At 43.2% G+C, this 26,764-nt stretch overlaps 1 protein-coding gene across 2 annotated transcripts in view; it reads right to left on the bottom strand.

The window, feature by feature from the left end:
- ITCH (itchy E3 ubiquitin protein ligase) overlaps positions 1 to 14,244 on the bottom strand; it is a 47,024-nt gene extending 32,780 nt beyond the window's left edge. Inside the window, exon 1 of one of the 2 annotated variants that reach the window (XM_075846178.1) lies at positions 14,122 to 14,244. The gene's annotated coding sequence lies outside the window, so the exon portion shown is untranslated. Of the gene's footprint in view, positions 1 to 10,901; positions 10,977 to 14,121 lie in introns of those variants that run through there. The other variant, XM_075846179.1, reaches the window with a different exon arrangement.
- Positions 14,245 to 26,764: the final 12,520 nt, after the last annotated feature.

Below are 26,764 nucleotides of genomic sequence, written 5' to 3'. Positions count from 1 at the left end.
CTGTTCGTGGACAAATGGCACAATTGGGAATAACCGATGTGGATACTGTAGAGCACCACCTGCCATTGATGTGAGAGGTGAATGTTGACTACGAAGGTGCGAGAGGGCCGAACGACACTCTACAGTGGTGCAGCTCTCCGTGAAAATCAACCAGGGGACTGCCAGGCTTGTGTCGAAAACAGGTCAGCAAACCCTATTGCGTATGGGGCTCCGAAACAGACGGATGGTCACTGCTCCTACGGTAACAAAGGTGCATCGGAAAAAAAAGGCTTCAATTTGCATGGCAGTATCTGAATTGGACCACCGATGATGCCTTCTCCGATGAGTCCCGTTTTCTGCTGCATCGAACGGATGGACGTTGGCATGTCAGACGAGAAACATCAGAAAACAAACACCCTGCAACCATGGCTGGAAGAACATAATATGGTGGCGGCAGTGTTATGGTCTGGGGAATTTTTTCATGGCATTCTCTGGGCAACTCATCCATGTGGAAGGTACTCTGAACCAACTTGGGTATGAATCCATCGTTGCAGATAACATCCACCCATACATAAGGTTGGTCTTCCCTGGGGCAGATGGAATCTTCCAGCAAGACAATGTGACGTGTCACATGGCTAGAAATGTCCGACAGTGGTTGGAAGAGCCCGACCAAGACTTCCAAGTACGTCACTGTGGCCCTAATTCACCAGTCTTGAGCATCTGTGGGATCACCTCGATCGTCTTGTTCGCTCTATGGATCTTCCCCCATGCACCCCCCCCCAGCAAATGTGGGATGCACTGCAGTCAGCATGGCACTAGATACCTGAGACAACCTACCAGCACCAGCTGCTGTCCGTGCTGCACACGGCGATTACTCTGGATATTAGCTGGTGGTCACAATAATGTGACTCCACTGTGTATAAGACTGTTTGTTTCTAGGACACGCAGAAGATACTGCAGACTAACAAACCAAGAGAGAGTACAACTTTCTCTTGTTTACTTTTAGAATTCATTTCTAGTTTTAGTCTTCCTTTAAGTACACAAGTAAGCAATAATGACTTAACAGCACTGGATACAACCAAACCATAGCCAGGGCATAAAAGGGCAGTTTACAGTATTTAGCTGAATACCAGCCCTACCATGTACGGAGCCGATAAATCTAGTAACATGTCAACTTTCTTCTGCCTATTCCAACAATTCAACAAGTATAGACTAGAAAGTAATGGTGTGAGTGAGGAACCTAAAAAGCTGCAGTTCTCCTTGCCCCTTTCAGGTGTGAATATCCTTTATGTCTTCCATGGCTACATAGAGAGACCTAGTAAACAAGTCACATAAAATGTTTACCTGGTGATTGTGCCGTCCGCGTAATCCGCTCGGAATGTCCGCTTGATGAAATGTTAATGTTATTCTGGCTCGTGTGAGAACATGGAAACTATTCCAGAATATTTTGAAATGCATACTAGCATAGAGTTGACAAAACACAAAGGTGAATCACATACATATACAGAAATAATGAATGGGGCACGGTATACGACCTAGGCTTCCAGGTTAGGCCTAGTTCACATCACATTTTGGCCCAACGGTTAATAGAGCCCTATGGACGGCCCAGCTTTATTTGGCGCACTTTTTGACCATTAAAAAAAATGCCTCAAATACGGATCTGACGGATACACATTCGCCGCCGTCCGCAATTTCGGAAACGCCCATAGACTTCTATGGGCGAGTCCGTGCCGCAATTGCAGACAAGAATAGGACATGTTCTATATTTTGTGGATCATTTCTATGGCCTGGACACAAATCCGTAAACATAATGAAAATTGTCAGTGGCCCATAGAAATGAATGTGTCCACAATTCTATCCGGAATTACGAATGAAAGTTACGGTCGTGTGAATGGGGCCTTACCCCAATAATAAAGTTGCTGCTCCCTTTCTATTTAATTACATCGAGCGCAGATTTTGCGCTCTGTGGAACATTGTTGTGGTTATTCAAGACAATAGAGCAAAGTCACTGCTGGGAAGTAGCAAAAAGAACCAGAAAATCCAGAGACGCAGGTGTGACCTAGGAAGATTTAGGGTATGTGCACACACACTAATTACGTCCGTAATTGACGGACGTATTTCGGCCGCAAGTCCCGGACCGAACACAGTGCAGGGAGCCGGGCTCCTAGCATCATACTTATGTACGATGCTAGGAGTCCCTGCCTCGCTGCAGGACCACTGTCACGTACTGAAAACATGATTACAGTACGGGACAGTTGTCCTGCAGCAAGGCATGGACTCCTAGCATCGTACATAAGTATGATGCTAGGAGCCCGTCTCCCTGCACGGTGTTCGGTCCGGGACTTGCGGCCGAAATACGTCCGTCAATTACGGACGTAATTAGTGTGTGTGTGCACATACCCTTAGAGACAAACTACAAGCCTGCTCCATGTCAATGGGTTCTATGCATGTGACTTCCCGAAATATAATTTGGGGACATATAGGAACAGCGTTATCACAGCCATAGCACAGTAACATTCTATTAATCTGAGATCTGAGATCTGGAACACAATTGATCCCGTACCATAAAGTATGGTCCAAATTGTCATTTTAACTTAGAATCAAGTGTTTATTTGGAATTTTTTAAATTTGTCTTAAGTACAAAAAAAAGCATCTGAGATCTGGAAACCGCATAAGCTCCGTTTCACACCGTACAATTCTAGAAACCACTCCTAGCTTAAGTTATAAGGACAAAATAAAAGGCAAAACAAAGCTGCCCTGTGCCAACATGGCACACGACAATGACATGTGCATGGACCCTAGCGGACTCTATATAGTGAGCCCGTGACAGTCTGCGATTGAGCATGCTTCCGATTTTCTCACCAGACCAATATGGAATCCGTGAGAAAAATATGCCTGCCCCCATGGAAAATCGGACGCACACAGAAGCATAGTATATACCTATATAAGTACAGTATCACAAGGATCAATAATACGTATGTAAGCATGGGCACTGAAGCTTGACCCAGAAACATCACACCCTGTATTACAACAAATTGTTGCGGTTTGGATTTTGGTTGCTTGGCTTGCACAGATGAAGCACATGGTTACTTGGCATACTAAAACCGCACAGACATTATTGTATGCGGGCACCCCAAAAAATGGTTTATTGGATTCAAAGTGATCCAGATAAACCACCAATCTAAAAATCTTACATTGATAAGGATGCCCATACATGTTGCGGCAGTGTGTCGCGCATCTGAAAGCCGTGAAGCAAATACAGAGGCCGTTTTACCTGGTGGTTTTTGGCTGCTCGACTTGAACTGGTGAAGCACATTGTAACCATGGTCGTTATCTGTACAAGCCGTGCGTCCGAAAACTGCATTGCACTACTGCAGTTATTAGTTTGTAGTGCGGTTCTCAGCCACATTGTATACAGGAACCCTAAAAGGAACCCCAGTTTTTAACTACAATCAAATCGACTGCAAATCATCACCACCACCACTCAGGGCAAAGTACACGTCAGCAGTATGAGAGGAGGAAGCGTTTCACAATTATTGAGCGCTACGAGAAACACTAAGCAAAGCTCAGAGTCCTACAAGTACTGGATAAACCCAAACCTTATTCCTCTGGAAAGAACGGTAGGCAGACACTGGAATGTCCTTTAGGAAGGATGTGGAGGCAAAAAAGGAAGACCCCAAGGGAAGAAAATGTTACCGTTCCAACAGGCAGACAATTTAGCAAGCACAGATAATGGGATATTCCCACAGTCCTGTCATTTATTTCTGCCATTAAAAAATATAACAAAAATGTAGGCAAAGATGAATGGAATTGATAATAGCACACATAGGGGGAATTTATTAAGACTGGAGTTTCTTAATGCCCCAGGCCACAGGTGGCCCACCCCTTCTACGAAATATTGCCCCCATTTGGTTTGCTTTGAAAAGTGTTGGGCATTTTTTGTGATTTTAAGTCGTTTGTAACTTCTCTACGCCAGTTTCTGGCATAAAAAAAAGTAGTTTAGCTCCCGCTAGCGAGGAGCTGGCGTGGATTTCTGGCACAAATTATAGTAAATGTGTAAGGCTATGGGTGTCCCCATGCCTTTCATACAGGCTCTGTCCACTTTTGAGAGAAGTTATGTTGGATACGGAAACTGCAGTCGCTGAGGACAGCATAAAGCAGTGACAGACCCCGATTTCAGCAGCGTGTCACTTATGTGGGTATGTTATGTAACATTCACACATCAGTGACACCGCTGAAATCAGCGACCACTAGTTTATGCTGCTCTCAGCAACTTTTATGCCATTTCTGTCGCACCTGCCACTCTAGCCAATTTTGAGTTATGACCCATTTTAGATTTATGCTAATGACTTTCTTAATGCCCAACTGGGCGTTTTTTTAGCTTTTTGACCAATCAGCGTCATAAACTTCTCTCCATTTGTTTACTCAGCACATAGTGATCTTGCTAGATCACAATGTGCAGTCACATACTCACACATTAACGTTACTGAGGTGTCCTGAGAGTGAATAGACATTGCTTCCAGCCAGGACGCGATGTCTATTCACAATCCAGACATTTCGGTAACGTTTGTGTGGGACTTAACAGCAGCAAGCGTGATCTCGCGAGCTCACGCTGCAAGTGGTCATTTACAGCGTGATCTAGCGAGATCACGCTTGCTGTCATTAAGTCCCACACAAACGTTACCGAAGTGTCGGGAGTGTTAATGCACATCGCGTCCTGGCTGGAAGCAATGTCTATTCACTCAAGACAATTAAGTAACGTTAATGTGTGAGTATGTGACTGCACATTGTGATCTAGCAAGATCACTATGTGCGGAGTAAATGAATGGAGAAGTGTATGACGCTGATTGGTCAGCGACATACACTTTTCTCCACAATGCCAACTTTGTCAAAAGTAAAAACACGCCCAGTTGGGCATTAAGAAAGTCATTAGCATAAATCTAAAATAGGTCATAACTCCGTCAAAAATTTGTGTTTTCTAAATTAAAAAAACACTGCTGTAATCTACATTACAGTGCCGATCACATTATGTAGAAGATAGGGCACTTATAATGTGGTGACAGAGCCTCTTTAACATCTCCTCTATGCTGCCACTACAGTGCCATGTGCCAGTACTAAGCTACACATTCACCTTTGACACAAAGTCCCTACTGAAATAGGTACATGTAGTGACAACTGCACATATGCAAAATAAAAAAATCAATCCGCTATCTGCAAAGATAACAGCAGGATAACACTCAGCAGCCAACGTGACTGTAGGCCTTTGAGTCACCTTACAGCTGAGCGTAACTAAAGCGAGGAGCAGGCCCGCGCCATACAGGTCAATGATTTTAGTTGCAATGCTCATCATACTGGTGAAAATCTCAACATCTATCGCCAACTACGGAGTCAGAAGATAAAGTCTGAGGGTCTCTGATCACTCATCTGAGTGAGTGACGTATAAGAAATCCAGCATAATGTTGTAGTAATGTGCATGTTCAGGAGATGTCCAAACTAAAAGCCAAAAAGACCTGTGGGGAGGCCCTTCATTCAAGTGATCAGCTCCCAGCTCATGGCGCAATACCCCCACCAGCACTATCCTGTGACACGTCATAGTAAGTAAAGGAATACCTGAGGCCACATGCACACGTTGCAGAATTTAGTGCAGAAAATCTGCATCTAACCTGCAGGTACACACAGGTAACTCCGCAACTAATAGTGCATTTTTTACATTTTGATGCAGAAATAGGTGTTTTTATGCTGCTGTGTTTTTTTTTTTAAATCTTGTCCAACACAATTTGCAAGCGGAAACTTAAGTTAAATTGACATGCTGGAGATTATAAAATATGCACCGCAGGTTAATCTACGTGAATAACAAAAGCTGCAGATTTCTTGAAATGTCATTTACTTTGCTAGTATTGTGTTACGCTGCGGATTTGCCGCAAGAAAATCTGTGTGTCAAATCCGCCCGTAATACGCATTGTTGCCTTATAGACAGTTCACCATAATACTATATGGAGGAAGAAATAACCCAGAATATTCATAAGAGTCTATAATAGAGGTATACGAGGTATATAGGGAACGGAAACTCAATCTACTCTAGGACTTCTTTGTAAATGCGCAAACAGGTGGAACTATTGTAGCAGAGGCCACGCGACTACATCACCTACATGCTTAACCCCCAACCAAACATCATTCTAGGGATGTCACGATACCAGAATTTGGACTTCGATACCGATACTTAGTTTAGTATTGCGATTTCGATACCAATACAATACTTTGCCAACAGTAATAATAACAAAAAGTTCTTCCATTTTCTGATGTGAGGCGCGAGGTGTGATGAGGAATTTAACCTTCACGTGCCTCACATTAATAGTAATTAACCCCATCATGTTTCTCAGTCATAATGGGTTAATGTGTGAGGTACATGATGGGGTTAATTACTATTAATGTGGGGCACATGAAGGTTAAATTCATCGCACCTCGTGCCCCACAATAAGTGATAGAAAGCAGTTTTTATTTTATTTTTTTACAGCGTACACATCATAAATGATGCAACAAAATTGTTGTGCAGGTTATTACGGCCGCGCCAATACCGAATATGTGTATATTTTATGTATTGAGACTTATTTTAATGTTTATTGTAAAAATGGTGTATGTGTATTAATTTTATTTATTTAACATTACTTTATTTTTTAAAGTTTAATGTACTGGCATAGATCTATATTACAGTACATTAGCCTGTGTACTGATAGTACACAGGCAGTTGTTAGGACATACCTAAGTATGCCCTAACAGGAAATATGGTAGGACAGCCCTGGGGTCCTTCAATGGACCCTGGGCTGTCTGCCCATATAGGGTATGTCCCTCTGTTGCGTCACAGGAATTCCCTGTGACACGATCCAAGGGGCATCCCCCCTTATCATTTTCCCCTGAATGCTGCAGTCAGCTATGATCGCATTAGGGGAATAATGGCGGAGATAAGAGGTTTCTCTGATCTCCGCCAGCGGGGCTGTGTAATACAGTCATTGCACCGCTCAGCCTGAGGTGATGCGGCCAGCCCGGCACTAATGAGCGGCGGTTCAGGCACTGAAGACAGAACATGGGGGTGTTTTGTAGTGCGCCCGCCATGTTCTGTTTTCAGTTCCGACGCTCATTAGTGCAGCGCCGGCTGCATCGCATCATCCTGACCCCGCGCACTTGTTATCAGGTCTCAGGAGCGGGGCAATGGCTGTATTACACAGCCGCAGCCCCGCTCTCATACATTCATGTGTTACAATACTGAGCTGTGCGGCTGCACAGAGAAATATCGAACCGTTTGGGGATGCAAAGTTTAGAAACAGTATCGAAGTTTCGATGCATCGTGCATCCCTACATCATTCCTATGTAACAATAATTGTTATTTTAAGGCCAATCATCTTAAAAGCTGCCTACCCATTTAATCCTAACTGCACCTTGCTATAATCTCTGCACACAAATGACCCCAATGGATAAAGTGAACTGAACTTAGATCACGATAGAGTGCTACGGTGGTCGAAGTTTGGTTCACTTGAACCACAGGGAGTCTGGATCATTTGGACGTAATACGGACACTAAAATGAAGCCTTAAAAAGGAACCATTCACATTCCATTTGAAAAAATAAAAATAAAAATCACTACACATACACAATTGTCCGAAATCACCATAATAGGATTACAGGTCAAATTTAGGTCAAGACTAGCGAGTGAACGTCAGTCATTTCCATCAGTGCACTTGCTGCAGATAAGGCCGACTTGAGTGACTGATCCATTTTATAAGTGAAAGAACAGAGGCAAAAACCATCCCTCGCATACCCATGCATTATAAAAGTAGAAATATTGGTGATTGAAGGAAATTGGCCCATTGGTAATTGCCGCATACGATAGTTTCCATCAGAATTTTTTGCTTTGTTCCCATAGCTGCTGCTATTATGGATATAACCTTATAGTGATCGGAGTTTGGTTTAGTATAACAGCGAGGTGTCTGGGTCTTACAGTCATAATGTAGATGTTAAAATGCAGCTGTCTGAAACTGGTCTAAGGTATAATCCCTTAAAGGGGTTGTCCACGCTGGTCAATCCCTATTTGTAAGGAAGGTCCCTTGACAATAAGCTGATCACATAGTCAATATCTGATCAATAACTTGTTATCTATAGGGAGACTTGGTAGTAAGTATTCAGTTTACCTGCAGCACCACCACAGGGGAAATTAAGCATTACACCGTGCCCATTCAAATCATTGGGTTGTCCGTGTAATGCAGGACATGATAGGCCCTCCGGGAGAACGGCCCAAAATAGGGCATGTTCCAGAAAAAAAAAATCAGCCATGTGAATAGCCCCACTTGGGGTCTATTGTTCCTAGTGAGGCCGTGTGACAGACATTCAGCGAACGGCAGTCACACGGCTGAGAATCCCTGTCGTGTGAATAGGGCTTAAGTTTATAAGTTAGATGTGATCGATTACAGGTGGATCCTGCGTGTCAGAGACTTTAATAAAAAGTATTTTAAAAGTTGCACAAAACACACGGATTTATATTTTTATAATAATAAATGTAAAAAAATTCAAAAGGTGTACATAGCCTTTAAGGCATAAGGCTAAGATATACCATTACTATGTGATCGGTGGGGGTTCCTAGAACAAGGTGGCACGCAATTCTGCAGTTTTGCCCACAAAAGCTATTAAAAAGCAATTTAAAATCCTCACCGAATATTGGTAAGATCGCATGTCAGCAGAGTTTTTGGCTGCTATGTGTGAACTCACCCTTATAGAAAGCAATTTAAAACGTTAAGCGACAGTCACAAATATGAGGGCTTAAAGGGGCTGTCCCACTACAACAAATATCACCTATCCTCTGTACTCGGCTATCTTCGGCATTCCCATGGACAATGAATGGAGCGTCAGGGCGCATGTGTGACCTGCCTCTCCGTGCATAACGGGATTAGAGGCCCCTGTTCTCTTGATCGGTGGAGGACCCAGAGGTGGGACCCCTAGCGATCAAACACTTATCCTATGGATAGGTGATAAGTTGTTGCGGTGGAACAATCCCTTTAATGGCTACCTTGCTTCCCATTGTTTTCAGGAACATGTCTGATGGCAGATAAAAAGTGCACATGCTTTTAGAGGACAGACAGTATTGTGTATAGAATCTTGACAGTAAGGCCTCATGCACACGGCGATGCCCGTAATCACGGACCTAAAAAATGACTGGCTTCAATAAGAACAGTAATGTTATCCCCCTCCCCCAGCACCCTGAGCGGGAGAAAGGAGTGACAGCCTGTATTGTGACACTAGTGAAACCTCGCCGTCATGGCTGTAACCGAGCTCTCATGAGGTAAGCAAAGTAGATCACGCCCTGTACAGGTTAGTGGAAAGGTGACTCCACAGAGCTCGCGCAGGCTTCTGCCTGTTCAGTAAAGTATGTGGCACACAACTACTGCTTTAGGCTAAAGTATGCATTCTTTTCATCTGATAAATAGTAAGCGAACAACGAATAACTTAGCACCCCACCAATCATGCCATTTTTCTATGGTAAGAAGTCTGCCATTACATTAGTGCCATTGGCATTACACATTTGATACCAGTTAGTACACGTGTTGTATGTGTAAAGCCTTCTCATAAAACAAATGAAACTTAAAACAAAGATAAATATGAAAACACTCCGGGGTAGATTTATCAAAACTGGTGCGGCTGCCCATAATGATCAATCCCTTTCCAACTCGCACTTATTAGAGGCCAGTTGCAAAACAAGAGCAGCAACTTCATTGGTTGCTATGGGGAATTCCTTAATTTTTCCCTTGACCTTAGAGTAATAAAAATAAAAAAAACCATTTATAATCATTATTGTATGGAACAACGGAGAAACTACCATCTTCAACTTCCAACCTGCTTAGCTGGAAGCAGATTGACCTTTGTGACCAACGCCGATGTTCCTATCTATCCCATATGCACTTTCACACATCTGTTACCCTACCTGAATATTATCTAATGCCGCATATTAAAAGGGATTGTCAAGTGTGGACTATCTCATGGGGGTGCAGATCAATTTGGTTTATGTAGCAGCAGTGTTAGGGCACGTTCAACTAGACTTCAGAATAGACATTACCTGTGTAATTCTTCTAAGAAAAAGTGACAGGGTTTCCCATAAAACAATCTCCAAACCTCCATCTATGATTTTCGAACTGGCTCTGCCATAAGGGGGGGGGGGGGGGTCGGGGGGGTGTCCACCTGGAGCCACTGCCAGACACCTCGGGGAGCACCTTATTTATCATGAGAATAAAGGATCAGGCACGTTGAAATCCAACCGATCCTTCTTAATACCACACCCCCCGATATCTGCAATCGGGGGGAGTCGGGACAACCCTATATTACATTAGATGGTCGGCCAAGGTTCTTCTACTGTTAAAGGTGATGGCATATTGTTAGGATATGCCATTACTACATGATCAGTGGGGGTCCGAGTCACTCTTAGGACAACCAGAATAAATGAGCCACAGTATTAGCTAGGGCATTGCAGCTTAAGGCCCTTTTACACCGGCCGGTGCAGCGAGCACCGATCAACGAGACATCGTTGATCGGCGCTCGCATGCTCCAGTCATACGGAGCTATAGATGGGGACGAGCAGTCGTTACTCTGATCGCTCATCCCCATACATTATCATCATGTCGGTAGCGCACCTCCCTTTTTACCAGGGAGATGTGCTGCCGACAACGATAATATTTTACTTTTTAAAACAATACGACCAGCAGATGATTGATGATAGTTTGCTCGTTCATCTGCTGATCGCTGCCATGTATACACAGGGCAATTATCGGCAAAGAGCGTTCTATGAACGCTCGTCTGCCCGAAAATCACCCAGTTTAAAACCCCCTTAATCCATAGATCTTCCCTGCGTGTTAATTTGAAAAGTGCAGAGTTGAACAGGCGTACCGCTAGGTAGGGAAAAAGGCGAAGAGGCTCCTGCACTTTCAATCTCCAGATTGGTTGAGGTCCCAGAGGTCGGACTCCCATCAGCAGTGAAGTGATGGCAGAAGCTATAACAAAAAATAATACAGGATTGTGGGAAATGTGAAATATCCCATAGTGACACTACAGGCCTGTCTGGGGACACAGTCTGTTTATATAATCATTTCACAGATTATACAGAATCAAAGTGGGAGGTCTCACGGTCCCCACAGTCCGCAGATTATTGGATCACTTCTGCTACCAGAGGGATCATTTCAAACTAGAACATTATTTTAGGCTTTGTTCACGTGTTCTGGTTTTCCGTTGTTCTGCTCAGTCATAGGAGCAGAACAACGGAAAACCGGAAGCACTGCACAAACACCAATGCTGCCCCAACGGAATCCATTGGCTTTAAAGGGGTTTTCCTGCTTGTGACAACTGATGACCTATGTCCGGATGTCGGACCCGCACCGATGACATACTGATGACCTATGCGGTGGATAGGTCATCAGTTGTCAGAAGGTGGACAACCCTTTAATGGGCTCCTTCTGGTTTCCGTCATGGTGCCGGTCATTTTACCAGACAAAACAGAGCAGCATGCTGCACTATTTTTCACCGGATATATAAAGTAGTTCTGACGCAGAGGTGTACACAGCCTAGAACTGCTGTTTAGGCAAATCTCAAATTTTATACTTGGAAGCAGCTCCAAAGTTCGATGTAATGAAAGCAATAAAACCCTGCCATTAAACACTATAAATATTCTAATAAGGCCTCCGGCTGTTACCTGCGGAGAGAGAAATAATACAGAATGTAAAAATACTAAGGCCGGCTTCACATTGTGCGTTTTTATTGCGTCTTGAAACGCATCTTGAAATCCCACACATTTTTTAAATATTTGCACGTTTTTACAAAGCTTTTCAGCTGCAAGCCTAAATTAAAAACCCATATTACAGCTGAAATGCTTTGCAGAAAAAAACGCAACAAAAACGAAAAATGTGACCTCCGGACTAAAGGGGCAATCCGACTCTGCTCGCTGTTTTGGCTGTTGCTCAGCAACTAATTCTGCAGTCAACAGGTGCCACCGCCAGATCCCCACGTCCCTGTGGAGATCCCACGCTATACTGGTGAGGGCTAATGACACGAATGCACATCACTTCTCAATCTCAGGCGGCCAAGAGAGGAAGATGGCAGCCGGTCCCCCGAGTTGGTCAATGGATCATTATTATATGAAATAATTTTTGCTAGTTTGTCTCAACAATGTCAATTAATTGATAAGGAAAAGCAACCCTGAGCTTAGTTCCAACGAATGGATATTCCATTGATATGGCAGAAATCTCATCCAAATTTATATCCAATAACTTGCTGCACCTTATGGTTCAGTGTGAACACAGTCAGTGACCGCGTGTGATACAGTTATTCAGGGAAGCAAACATACCAAAGGTTCATCACTAAACACACAGAGCCTCCATAATCTCCTGATAATCCCCGTTATTTCTAGTTTGCATACTTTGGCTACACTACTAATCCGAGCCAAAAGAAGTAACAATACGTCATTAAACTTCTACATTTTACAGATTTTTTTGATCACAGCACCCATGAAAGAATTAAAGCAGAACTCCGATACTAAGTCCCTAATATTTTATAAAAAGTTTCCCTCTGACTTGATCACTTCAAAATCTGTTTTAGACAAACTGGGATGTGAATTTTCAGTTGACTATAGGTTTAATACCACTAATGGCCAAATAGATCATGATCACATTCTTACAATTAAAGGGAACCTGTCACTAGACTTCAGGGCACTGAAACACCAGATATTGTTATACCGATGGGAAATATAGTCCTAAGCGTGCCCCTCAATACTGTCCGTTTCAGCATTTTGTCTAAAAGGAAGTTATAATACGGCGTGCGCTGTATGTAAATCACCAGAGAAGCCTTCTGGGAGGAGTCCAACGACATCCACACATGCTCAGTGCACATATGAAGCCGGGGCCAGTACACCTGGACTCATCTCAGGACTCCTCTCTCACAGTTTACATTCAGTGCCCGCTGTAGTATAACTTCTTTTTAGACCAACTGATAAAACGGACAGTATTGAGAGGGGCACGTTTAGAACGCAACTTCCCAGCAGTATAATGACATGCTGGTGGTTTAGTACACAAAAATCTAGTGACAGGTTCCCTTTAAAGGGGTTGGTCAGTTTCTAACTAATGTCACTTAGATGTCATCAAATAGTCATTTTTATTTATCCACATCTCCTGTAATTAGTCTTGGTTTTTATTATGCTGGTTCCGTCAGAGCAGTTGTTTGCATTGGCCGTCTGCTCTGACTCATGGACGGGGTCCTGAGCGGGGGACCTCCCTCTATACTGTCTATATGTTTATGAGTTGTTATAATGCGTCGGGGCACTCAGCAGGTATGGCTAGGGTAGGGAGGGAAAATTGCCAGGAGTCCGGCAGCTGATGGCACCTAACTTTGTTGTTGTTTCTACCGATTTCCGTGAGCTATTTCTAGGCTACGAAGAATAGAGAACCGGCTTCTGAAGTGTACAGTCATTTGTCCACCGCTATGTTAGGGAAAAATATTCAATGCTAATCATCAGTGCAAGGCTATTGGTCACACATCGCAATGTTGCAGATTTTTGTGCCAAAGCCAGAAGTGGTTTCAAAACGAATGGGAAATATAAAAGAAAACCTCTCCGAATACTCCTTCCTATGGGATCCACTTCTGGCTGTGGCTAAAAAATTTGCAACAAATCGCAATGTGTGAACATGGTCTATATGGTCTGACCACTAAAAAGGTCACATGGTACAGATTGACCCCAAAAGTGTACAATACATACTAATATAGATTTTTTCCTCCTGAGCACATGACACCAGAGGCCGATCAAATACACAGACATAAATAATAATAAATTCCTTTACGTTTTGCTGTAATTGAACATATCAGCAATAGGCAGAGGTAACAGATCACAATAATGTATCCAGACTCGCTCTGTGATAAGTATAATACTATGATTTTCATTAGATCACAAGATAACCACATACGGGATAGATCTATATACGGGGACACATATACCACTGCGTAGTACGACACACAGCACCAGAACACCAATCACAACAACATGACAAGACGGAGCCTCAACAACATAACCCAACTACACGCTACCTCCCAATAAAACGTCACCTCTGTCCCTCAAGTCACTCACCACGCCAGGGAATAGCCCGACACAACACAGCCGGGGCCCAGAGGCGCTGTCAACACGAAACTAGCTTACTCGCCTCTTCCGCCCCGGTGAAGATGGCAGCGGCCGGTGTAAAGGAGGAAACGAGAGTATGAACTGCGCATGCGCCGATGCATGCGCATAGAATGTCTAGAAGCAATAAAGTTTTAGTTGAAAGAGGCGTGCACAGGATAGCGCCTGCGTAGTGTACACAAGCGTAAAGCGCATACGCGGAAGTAGTGGCGTCAGATAGTGGGTACATTTTTCCAAAGTGACAAGTTAGGCTAGTTTGTGAAGACCGCCATGTAAATACTGTATATCGAGGCACCACATGTTGCAGTATATATATATATATATATATATATATATATATATATATATATATATATATATATATATTCTCATACCTTCCAACATTTCCTCTGGAGGAAGGAAAATAGAGAAAGTCTGGCACATGAAAAATAAAAGTGAAACATATTTTTAACTTGTTTCAGCTGTGAAAACCGCACGACCAATAAACACAGGCAATTAGCGGTAGAACATGCGCGGTTTTACGAAAGCGTTCTTTATTTATCTGCTGCAAACCGGAAAAAATTAGCGAAAAATCCACAGCGTATGTTGTATGAGACAATATGAGAAAATAAAGCATGCTATGAAACTTGTGTGTGTAATAACTACAAGATATTCTCGCCCCGTTGCTTGTGTGTTTTGTTTGTTTTTTTGCTGTAAGGCTGGGTTCACACGACCTATTTTCAGACGTAAACGAGGCGTATTATGCCTCGTTTTACGTCTGAAAATAGGGCTACAATACGTCGGCAAACATCTGCCCATTCATTTGAATGGGTTTGCCGACGTACTGTGCAGACTACCTGTCAATACAGCCTCGTCAAAAGAAGTGCAGGACACTTATATACGTTATATGCGGGACACTTCTTTCAGACGTAATTTGAGCCGTTCTTCATTGAACTCAATGAAGCACAGCTCAAAATTTACGGCTGTCAGAGAAGCCTCGCAAAATGCGAGGAGGAGCATTTACGTCTGAAACGAGGCAGCTGTTTTCTCCTGAAAACAGTCTGTCATTTCAGATGTAAAAGCCTCTCATCGTGCGCACATACCCTAAAGAAACTGTACATCATTTTTAGTAACTGAGAAAAATGTGTGAAACTGTTGGTGGGTTTCCCGAAAATGGCAAAATGAGTACATAATTTTATATTCTGCATCACTTATGGCACCTTATGGAGTATAATATGACAGAAACCGCATCGGAATTAGCGCCAAAAAATGACCGAAATTGCCGCCAATGTTTCCAATGGGAGGCAAAGGCGTTCTTTTTCCCGGCAGCCTCTGACCTCCCATTGAAATCAATGGGAGGCAGAAAAAACATGAGGCGCTCGTTTCTGAGCATTTTTTTTCCCGCGGTCCTTTAGATTCAATGGCTGCAGCCAAAAAGCGCAGAAGAAAAATCACAGGCAGTTCAGTGCAGGCAGATTTTTTTCTGCCTCTGCCTGCAAAAACTCACTGTGAGCAGGGCCTTACATGCCTCCTACCAAGCTGTACATAAGAAAAGTCAGACAGCAACCATAGCACTTGCATAGATCGGCGTCTCTGAGGGGCCTATAGGTTACTGCTTACTACATTTGATCTATTCCAGGACAATGCAACTCCTTCTACATAGATGCCCTGTAAGGCTGGATTCACACGAGCACATTATGTCCGTAATGGACGGACGTATTTCGGCCGCAAGTCCTGGACCGAACACACTGCAGGGAGCCGGGCTCCTAGCATCATAGTTATGTACGACGCTAGGAGTCCCTGGCTCTCCGTGGAACTACTGTCCCGTACTGAAAACATGATTACAGTACGGGACAGTTGTCCTGCAGCGAGGCAGGGACTCCTAGCGTCGTACATAAGTATGATGCTAGGAGCCCGGCTCCCTGCAGTGTGTTCGGTCCGGGACTTCCGGCTGAAATACATTCCGTCCATTACGGACGTAATGTGCTCGTCTGAATCCAGCCTTACTGCGCTAGCATCTTGAGAATGTCATGGCAGAATGCTTAGTGCAATAAAAAAATATATATTTTTTTACCAAGTTTTTCTATTAATGTCTATGAAGCTCCTACTGTCTCTCCTATATTCCTTGAATTTTTTTTTAACTGTTTACATTTTATTTTTATGTCAATAGGGGACTTGAACATGCGATATGTATTGCAGTGTATTGTGCTTTTAGCATCCCCCTATCAAGGGCTTAATAGGTTGACCAGGATGGCAGACCTGGGGTTCTTCATTAGGTCCCCAGGCTGCCATGACAACCATCGGCACCCTGCGATGGAGTGACAGAGGGCCCCCCCTTTGTCTAACAGCTTAGATGCTGTTGTTGCTATTCACCGCAGCATCTAAACTGTGAAACGGCTGGATTGGAGTTATCTTCAATGACGGCCATAGGAGCGGGGTGTCAGCTGTAATATACTACATATGGAGTGGACTCAGACCGTTAGGCCGCTCCACACCCCCCCTTCCTAATGCCAACTCCGACATACATGTCTGTCAAATGTCGGAAAGGGGTTAAAGTGTGATCCCATGCTGCAGAAATCTATACTATCCTGTATATAAATAAAAAGCGACAGCCATGAGCCAAGTGGGTTTCTGCATTAGCAATATTCCTGCTGCATAGTAGAGAATTCGGAGCAGGTACAGTAAGGTCTCATGTACCCAGCGGAGCTATGTAAACCTAGTCTGTACCGCAAAGAGGCTCTACATAAGACAGTGCCATAGTCGCTCTGTGTTCTGCCTGCACATGGCACCCTTTATGGAAGTATTCTGATAGAACATGCACCGTATGAAATAGGAGGTGTACTGGAGTACAGTATGGGACCATGGACTTCTATGGGTATTATACATACAACTCTTACAACTTGTACAAAGCCATAATATACTTATGATCATGAGGTCTGAGATCATATTAGGGAGTTCCTAGTTATCCTGCGTTCTCCTGACAGGATCCAATCCGATGTAGAGCTGTCATACAGCCTTGTGACTATAGCAGAAGACGCATAGTAAATGGGTGTCTGTACTGTTCGGTTTTTGTCGTTGTGGGAGATTATCACACTCATCATTAGCACTTTATCTACATTATCACAGTGTAAAATTGAGGCTATATTCAGACAAGCGTGTCCATGTTGCGAGTGTAAAAAATGCAGCGTTTTTCCTACATTTCGTGTGCGTTGCATATTGGCATCAGTGTGCTTTGTGTATTGGCATCAGTGTGCTTTGTGTGTGGCATTTGTTTTTCACGTCCGTGCAAGCACTTCTTTTTTTTTAAAATGTATTTCTCTGCTTTTCTATGTAACTGATGTGTGAAACACGGACAGCACACAGATGTCGTCCATGTGCTGTCCGTGTTTTTCACACACCCATAGACTTCAATGGGCGACTAGGTGCGCAAAAATGGATCAATATAGGACATGCAGTGAGTTTCAGGCAACGTACACTCGCTGTGTGAAAACTCACGCATGTCTGAATAGCCCCCTTGAAATGAATGGATCCGTGTGCTGTCAGTTATTTCAACACACAGGACACGGACGAGTATTACGCTCGTCTGAATGAGCCCTAAGGAGCAGGTACTTCTGCATTACATGTAATGTTAGCTGTAGAATTTGTATCTGTTATGCAGCTTCAGATATGCAGAAGTTTTATGCTAATTTATATGAAATGCAATACATTTATTAAAATGTATACATTAATAGGATCATTGTACAGTTTTGGTTATATGTTTCTATGTGCGCACATTGTCCAAATTTGTCCAAATGTAGGAAGTTGCCAAAAACCCCTTCTTGCCCACACCACGTAAATTATTGGCCTAATGGACAGGTCCCTGTGCCAGAACCTATGAATTTAATAAATTTACGTACTGAATTTGATGGCACTGCGCACTCCTGTACACAGTACCATTGGCAGGATTGAACTGGTAATGTGACAGCCCAATACTGTACAGCGACAAGGAACTGAAAAAATCAGTTTCCTGTCACAAAAAAACCTGAACACAGCTCATATTGAGAATTGTGTTCACGAATGTGGAAGCCGCTGCTTCTGCATTCTGGCAGTTCCTAGGGAACTGTAATATCACAGGGATTCCCTGAGCAGAGGAGGCTTGAAGCATGTGGAGAAGACATGATCTGTGCATGTCTGGCTATACAGATAACTAGAAACAGTGATCTAATGGGCTCAGTGATGTGTATATGGGGACAGAAGGGAATACATAGCTAATGTGTTCCCTGTTAACCTAAGTCAGGGGCGTAGCTAGGGGCGGGCAGGTAGAGCATGTGCCCCGGCTGCAACTTGTAGAGAAGGTATGGGGGCGCCAGGCCGGACGCAGATACAATTAAATACTCCTTTGGAAGTGGAATCCCCCCTGACGTCACTATCTATATATGTACAGTGACGTCAGGGGCTCCTCCTCCAGGAGAGGAATCATACCACCCAACAGTCCAGGATGGCCTGGGGTATGTCCTGCAGTCAACTGTATCTGCGTCCTCAGGACGCAGATACAGTTGAACCTAATGCTGAAGCAAGGAAGAGTCAGCTCCCTGCTTCAGCATTAGTTCAGAGCGGAGCAGAGGGAGCTCCTCCACTTGCTGAGGGATCCCCGGGCACAGCGCTACTTTAAGTTCTGTGACCGGGCGAGCCCTTGACTTAATTTCCATATTTGGACAGTGACGTCAGTGGCTCTTCTGAAGCAGAATCCCTGTTGACGACGCTCTGGCAGGGGATTCCACTCCAGAAGGATTTCGCTTCTAGAGGGAGTCCCAATGGCGCTATCTATAGGGGGAGGGGGTAGCGCTATCTACAAGGATGGATGCGCTATCTTCAATGGGGTGTGGCACTATCTACATGGGCACTGTGGCACTATATAGGGGTACTATCTACAGGGGACACTGGCACTATCTAAATGGGTACTGTGGGCACTATCTACATGGGCACTGTGGCACTATCTATGTGGGCACTGGCACTAGGGGCTTCTAAGAGGGAATTCTACTCTATGGGGGCATCTAAGGCGGCATTATGCTGTATGGCGGCAGTTATGGGAGCATTATACTGTATGGGGGAAGCTATAGGGGCATTATACTGTATGAAGGCAGCTATGAGGGCATCATGCTGTATGGGGGCAGCTTTGGGGCATTAAGCTCTATAGGGGCAGCTATGGGGGCATTATACTGTATGTGGCAGCTATAGGGGCATTATGCTTTGTGGGGCAGCTATCGGGGCATTATGCTGTATGGGGAAATTTGATTGGGCATTATACTGCATGGGGGAATATGTGAGGGCATTATACTGTATGGAGGCATCTGTGTGGGCATTATACTGCATGGGAGAATCTGTGTGGGCATTATACTGTATGGGGGCATCTGTGTGGGCTTTATACTGTATGGGTGCATTTATGGGGGCATTATACTGTATGGTGTCAGCTATGGGGCATTATTATGTGTGGGGGCAGCTAGAGGGCATTATACTGTGTTGCTATGCATGCCGCATCGGTTATCCCTCTTTGTGATACTTGAAAGTTGGGAGGTATGGAGGAATCCCCGGCCAAAGCGTTGCTGATGCTCTTCTCAGGGATTCTGCACCTGGAGAAGCCCCTGACGTCACTATGCATGTAGGCGCTACGTACAGGGAGGGGGGGGGTGCAGTGCTATTTAGGGGAGGGTGGCAATATCTACAAGTGGGAGCTGTGTGGACTATATACAGGGGGGCTGGCATTATCTACAAGGGGATGTTTGTGGCACCATCTCCTATGTCCTGGGTGGGAAAGTGTGGCAGTATCTACAAGGGGGGGGGGGTGGCACTATCTACAGGGAGCTGTGTTTGGCACTATCTACAAGGGGAGGTGTGTGGCACTATCTACAAGGGGGTTGTGTGGTACTATCTACAAGGGGGTTGTGTGGCACTATCTACAGGGAGCTGTGTGTGTGGCACTATCTACAAGGGGAGGTGTGTGGCACTTTCTACAAGAGGGTTGTGTGGTACTATCTACAAGGGGGGATGTGTGGCACTATCTACAGGGGAGCTGTGTGGCACTATCTACAAGAGAAGGCTGTTCATTATGTCACCATATATTCTCATTAGCCTCAGTTATACAATCTGTTTTTGTCAGGCACTGACCTCTTTATTTATTTTATTTTAATTTATTGTTATGTTAACTCGCTTATATAACTATATCGCTTGTAAAATGTACAAATGGTTTTATACTCGAGTTAGATTAAAAAAAAAGTGGAAAAAAAAATTACATCATATTGATTGGTAGACAAAGCAAACATGGCGAGGGGGAAGGAAATGTCGGGAAAGATGTTCGGGGTGGGGGGCAAACTGAAGCATCCCGAGTGCTGTCGCACCTGTATGCTGAACGGTGTAAAAAAAATAAATAAATGACACACTAATTCAAATATATCTCCAGATGATGCGTACAACAGGTCTCACAAAAATACAAGACCTCATTCTGCTACAAAAAAGTAAGAAAGTTATGTCATTCGGAAACCAGGGAGCTAAAACCTAGCCTTGTCCTGAAAGGTTGTTCAGATATGGCAGAGTTTTTTCAACACCTATTCTGAATCCACGGCAAAATCTGTATATATTTATGGGATTGTCAGGGAGAAAGCTGTAGTTAGAACAAATGTATGACCAACTGTGCAATTCATCAGCACAAACTGTCGTTCTTGATGGGATCCAACCCAATGGCAGTCTCTCCGTCACTATAAGGTAAATTGAAGTCTGTTCATGTAGATATGGCAGCCATGTATTAGACATGACCACACATTTCCTTGTTCTTACGACCCTAAATAACAAAAAGCCACCCGAATAGATGCAGCCACAGGATCCGTGTATCCACAGGCAACAGCAGCAGCATCAACGCAGAATGGCTGCCGCCGTCCCTTTCAATTCTTCTTCCCATTGTCTATGATTTGTGCTCAATTCATTGAACCAGTTCTGAAATTCCAGCTATAAATGTCATGAATTCCATGGTTAACATAGCACATAAAATGTCTTGTGTCAGCTGAAATGCAAAACTGCACAATGGGGAAAGGAGATTTTTGTCTTTTCTAGATCCAGGCCATTTGTGAGTTTTATAATGGACACGCATATAATCATTATTACACTTGTTTTCTTTGTTATGTACTCTAAGGTATTATGAACGCTGCCTTATTAGGGCATGTTCAGACGTGGCGGAATTTTTCCGCTGCAAATGTTGGTGCAGATTCGGGCCAATTACGCAACGAATCTGCAGCAACATTTTCATATTTGACAGGTAATTCAGACGTTTCAGATATCACAGCGGACTTGCCACGGATTTCAGCTTTTGCATTGCAAAGGATGAAATCCGCAGTGAAATTGCGCTTCTTCTCCGCAACATAATGAGCATGCTGCAGAGGGGAAATTATGCACCGCAGCCTGATTTCCGCACAGTTATTTTCCGCAACGTGTGAACTAACTTTCCTAAAACACGGCTGCAGCAGAATTCCACTGTGGACTGTCCGCAGCGGAATTCAACAGCAATTCCTCCACGTGTGAATGTGCCCTTAGAGACCCAAGTTGTAGGCATATGCCGTATTACTCCACTTGAATGAAGTAATAGATCCCTATGTTCTCGGGGGCAGGGGGGATGGGAGAGGTAAGCCCCCACCAATCATAATGTAATAACCTAACGACATGCCATAACATTACAAGATGGGAATAACCCTTTAATGCTCCTGTTGGCAAGTTGTTGTTGTTTTTTTTTCGGGTATGCCAGAAAGTAAAAAAAGAAAAACAAATATTAATTTGCTAGAGACAATGTTTATTATTATTTTTGCAGAAAGTCACATGTGTTATTTTAGTGAAGAGGACAGTGAACATTGCAGGGGGAGTACGCGGCTGACAAGATTTCATTGGTTCTGATTGGTGGAATATCCCGGGTTACTTCAGGATAAGTTGTGTCAGTCTTTTTGGTCGGGTTTTCTATTCTGGCAGGAATGTGAAATGTTCTGATATAATCAGGGACCTTGAGCTACATTTGCAGGCTGTTTATGTTATACCTAGACTTGCATAGCAGAAAAATGAGAAACAAAAAACAAAAATTGCGTGTTGTGCTAAAATTGCCTATTGTATTTCGGAGTGCGAACATGGAGAAAAACTGTCAGTGCAGTCAATTCAAATGTGTATATATATATTTTAACGGATTACCACCACCATCCGTTCATAACCCCTTAAGAAACGGACCAATTTTGGGTATGAGGACAGAACAATTTTTTTTATTTTATTCTCTTTGCATCCCCGCGCTTATAACTTTTATATTTTTTATCCAACATAGCTGTATGAGACTTTGTTTTATGCAGGACGAGTTTTACTTTATGTAGGAGACATTTTTTGGTACATCTACATTATCGTTTCATTTATATACATTTTTACAGCATACATCGTTCATCATAAATGACGCTAGAAATTTGTTGTGCAGGTTGTGACAGTCGTGACAATACTAAGTATGTGTAAATTATTTTATGTCTTGGGATTTATATCTAATAAAGTTTATTTTTTGTAAAATTGCATTTGCGTGTATTTTATGTACAGATTTTTTAACGTTACTTTTTTTAGTAATAATAATTAAACTTTTTTTTTAATCCCTTAAAGGGATTATACATTTTTATTTAGATTTTTCCACTTTATTGTACTGACATATATCTACAGTATATGCCAGTACATTAGCTTGTGTACTGATAGTACACGGACAGTTGCATGGGCATACTCAAAGGGGTTGTCCAGTCCCTAAAAATGTATGGCCTATCCTCAGGATAGACAATTAATAGGTGACAGGTCGAGGACCCCCGCCAATCAGCTGTTTTTAAGGGGACGCAGCGCCCGTATGAATGCTACTTCCCCTTCATTTGTCCTCGCTCACACTATGTAGCAGCGATTCACAGGTATTGCAGCCTTTTCTCCCATTGAAGTGAATGCGACTGCTGCACCCCCTTCAAAACAGCTGATCGGCGGGGGTCCCGGGAGTCGGACCCCAACCCACCAGATATTGATGGCCTAACCTGAGGATAAGTCATGAATTTTTAGGGACTGGACAAACCCTTCACAGTAACGAGCGGGATCATGCTCGAGCGCGAACCCGCTCGTTTAACCCATTAAATGCTGCGGTCAATAGCAACCCCCTCTTGCAGCTCATCACACCCCCCGCAATGCAATCGCAGGGTGGCGATAAATGCTATGGCAGCCTGGGGCCCCAATGAAGGCCCCCAGGTCCGTCATCTTTGCCTCTGGCATGCTTAATAGAAGCATGTCAGAAAGACGATATATTGCAATACATTAGTATTGCAGTATATAGTGCTAGCGATAAAGCATTATAAATAAATAAACATAATTGGTATCGCCGCATCCGTAAAAGTCTGAACTATTACAATATATCATTATTTAACCCGCACGGTGTACACCATAAAAAAAAAATTTAACCGCCAGAATCGCTATTTTTTTGGTCACCTCATCTCCCACAAAAAAAATGGAATAAAAAGTGATCAAAACTTCGCATGTCCCCCAAAATGGTATTATTATAAACTACAGCTTATCCCGCAAAAAATAAGCCCTCATACCGCTTAATTGACCGAAAAATAAAAAAATTATGGCTCTCAGAATTTGGCGACACAAAATAAATGTTATTTTTCATATTTTTCTTGTAAAAGTAGTAAAATATAGAAAAAAACGATATATATTTGGTATTGCGGTAATTGTATTGACCCTCAGAATAAACATGTTTTAATTGCACTGTGAAATCCGTAAAAACTAAGCACAAAAAAGAATGGAGGAAAAAGTTACAATTAAAATCTGAAAAATGGCTGCAGTGGAAAGGGGTTAAGTTTGCCCTAACAACATGAAATATGGTCAGACAGCCCTGGGGTTTTTTAATGGACCCTGGGCACTCTGTCCATAGATGGTATGCCCCTTGATCGCATCACAGGGATTCCCTTCTGATTTTCCTTTGAATGCTGCGGTCAGCTTTGTTCGTGACATTCAACGGGTTAATGGTGAAGAGGTTTCTCTGATCTCAGCCATTACAGTGGGGCTGCGGCTGCATATTACAGCCGTTGCTTCGGTTCTAATCTTGTGGGCACTCTTGCATGTGATCACGCGATCAGCATGACATTTATGCTCATCATGATGTGGCAACGCCCAGCCGCACATGACGAGGATGGACGCAAAGCGTGGTCAACTGGTTAAAGAGGTGGTACAGGATTAGTAAAACATGGTTGTTTTTTTCCAAAAACTATGCCACATCTGTCCATGGGTTGTATCTGGTATTACAGCTCAGTTGTGGAAAGCACACGAACCCATTCATTTATATGGCCCCATGCACACAACCGTGATATTGACGGATCTGTGTGGGAGCCGCGAGGCCGGGTTGCAAAACATGTCAATGTACTGTCCGTATTTGCGGAACATGTGACCGGCTCAGGGCGTTCCAGCCTCCCTTTTTTTTATTGTCGATCCGTCAATACTGATGACACACGGATGCACTACAAAAGGTCCGCAAATACAGACAACGGATCCGTGGTTTTACGGACTGAAAAATCACTACGGTCGTGTGCATTAGGCCTAAGCGAGCACAGTGTGTACACATCTAAAAGATAGGTGGCACTTGCATTGGCTGTCATGTAATAGCGTCAAGGTGCCCCTGTGCAAAATGCCAAGTAATGTGTCTTTTCATAAGAAGGTTTATCGGAGAAATAAAATATACATCAACCAATCTCCATTGATTTAGAATGGAAGCTTTATGGGACCTCATCTGAGCCAATCATCTTCTCATAAATGACTTCCAATATGTATCGGTCTTCAAATATTGTCATGCAGTGCTGATCGTGCGGAATGTAAGAAGACGCGTCAACTCTGTCCTAGTGGCTTCAGTTAATAGATAAACCTTAAGTAAAGGTCACATTTATATTAGTATTCATTGAAGTTAAGATGAATACATTAATAGTAAGAGTCAACATCCTGTTGGTGACATATGATAACGGCGCCAATCATATTGTAAGATAGACATCTGTAGAAGAAACAACATCAGTAACAGGGAATATGACGTTTGAATTCAGTATTTTCCATCTGCTTTCATTCAGACATACAACGGCTAATGACCAGGTAATGGTTTATAGAGATAAAAGGTCCAGATCTACAGGGATGTTTATTAAAAAGAAGAAGAAGAAAAAAGGACGTCACAGAAATGGCAGGATTATCTTCTTTATCGTAGGGGAAACAATGGAACTGACGTCTGAGTTTTAAGTGGTTAATGTATAAAATGTTACAGTGTCAATATAAAAGTATAGAATTATATTTACATCATAACTGTTTAGGGACAGAGTCACTCTCTAAGGCCTTTTGTAAACGGCCGTAGTGGATTTGCGGGCTGCAAAACCACAGATCCGTTGCGGTCCATTTGTCTGCAAGAAAACCTTTTGTTGTGCATCCGTGTATCATCAGGATTCATGGATCTGCAACAGGAAAAAAAAATTAATGTCACCAGTTTTTGAAGCAGCAAATCCGGACCGTAAAATGACTTGTCCTGAGTTTTTGCGGCCCGGAATCTTGGGAACCACACGGTTCCGCGAAAACCATGGTAGTGTGCATGAGGCCATATAATCGAATAGGTCCGCAATTTATCCACAAAAATGCAGATACATTTCGGACAAAAAAAGCATGTGCATAAGGCCTAAAATAAATTATTGCTGATAAATAATTGGCTGGATATAGGGCATATTAAAGGGGACTAAAAATGCTATAATGCAATTACCATTAGCTAATAACAGCTACAATGAGTAGACCTCCAAATATGTATTCTAAACATATATCCCCAACAAGATGTGAAAATGTACTCCATCCCCCCATCCTCATTATTATTTTATTATATCATCCAAAAGTTAATTTATTTCGGAAATTAAATTCAAAAAGTGAAACTCACATATTATATAATTCACACCGAGTGATCTATTTCCAGCATTTTTTTCTTTTAATGTTGATGATTATGGTAACAGTTAATTTAGTGTCTCAGAAAATTAGAATATTATATAAGCCCAATTTCAAAAATGAGTTTTAATACCGAAATCTCGTCCTACTGAAAAGTATGTCCAGTATATGCCCTCAGTACTTGGTCGGGGCTCCTTTTGCATGAATTACTGCATCAATGCGGCGTGGCATTGTGGCTGCTCCTTCATTTTAGGATCCGTGGGGGTCCCGGCAGTGGAAAAAAACCCTTTAATAAATTATACAATATTATCGCAGGTTTTACATTGCGAAAACAAAACACTAAATGTATTCAGATAGCTATGAGAAACCAGACAGACGTTGGATCTGTCCTGTGACAGGATGAAAGTCAGTCACTAAGGCCCCATGCACACAAATGTATTTTTGCAGCCGCAATTCACCCCCAATCTGCGGGTGAATTACAGCCCCATTCTCTTCAATTGGCCCATGCACACGACCGATTGTCCGGGCTCGTTGAAATGAATGCACACGGCAATGTGCACTGCCTGTCATTTGCGAGTGGCCGCGGGTGACACTCCGTGGCCATCCGAGCCGCAAATCACAGCCCGTGCACACCACTACGGTCGTGTGC

This window comes from Rhinoderma darwinii, chromosome 13 (assembly GCF_050947455.1).
Source record: "Rhinoderma darwinii isolate aRhiDar2 chromosome 13, aRhiDar2.hap1, whole genome shotgun sequence".
In the NCBI taxonomy this organism is placed as follows: Eukaryota; Metazoa; Chordata; class Amphibia; order Anura; family Rhinodermatidae; genus Rhinoderma; species Rhinoderma darwinii.
This window is presented reverse-complemented; position numbering and strand designations above follow the sequence as displayed.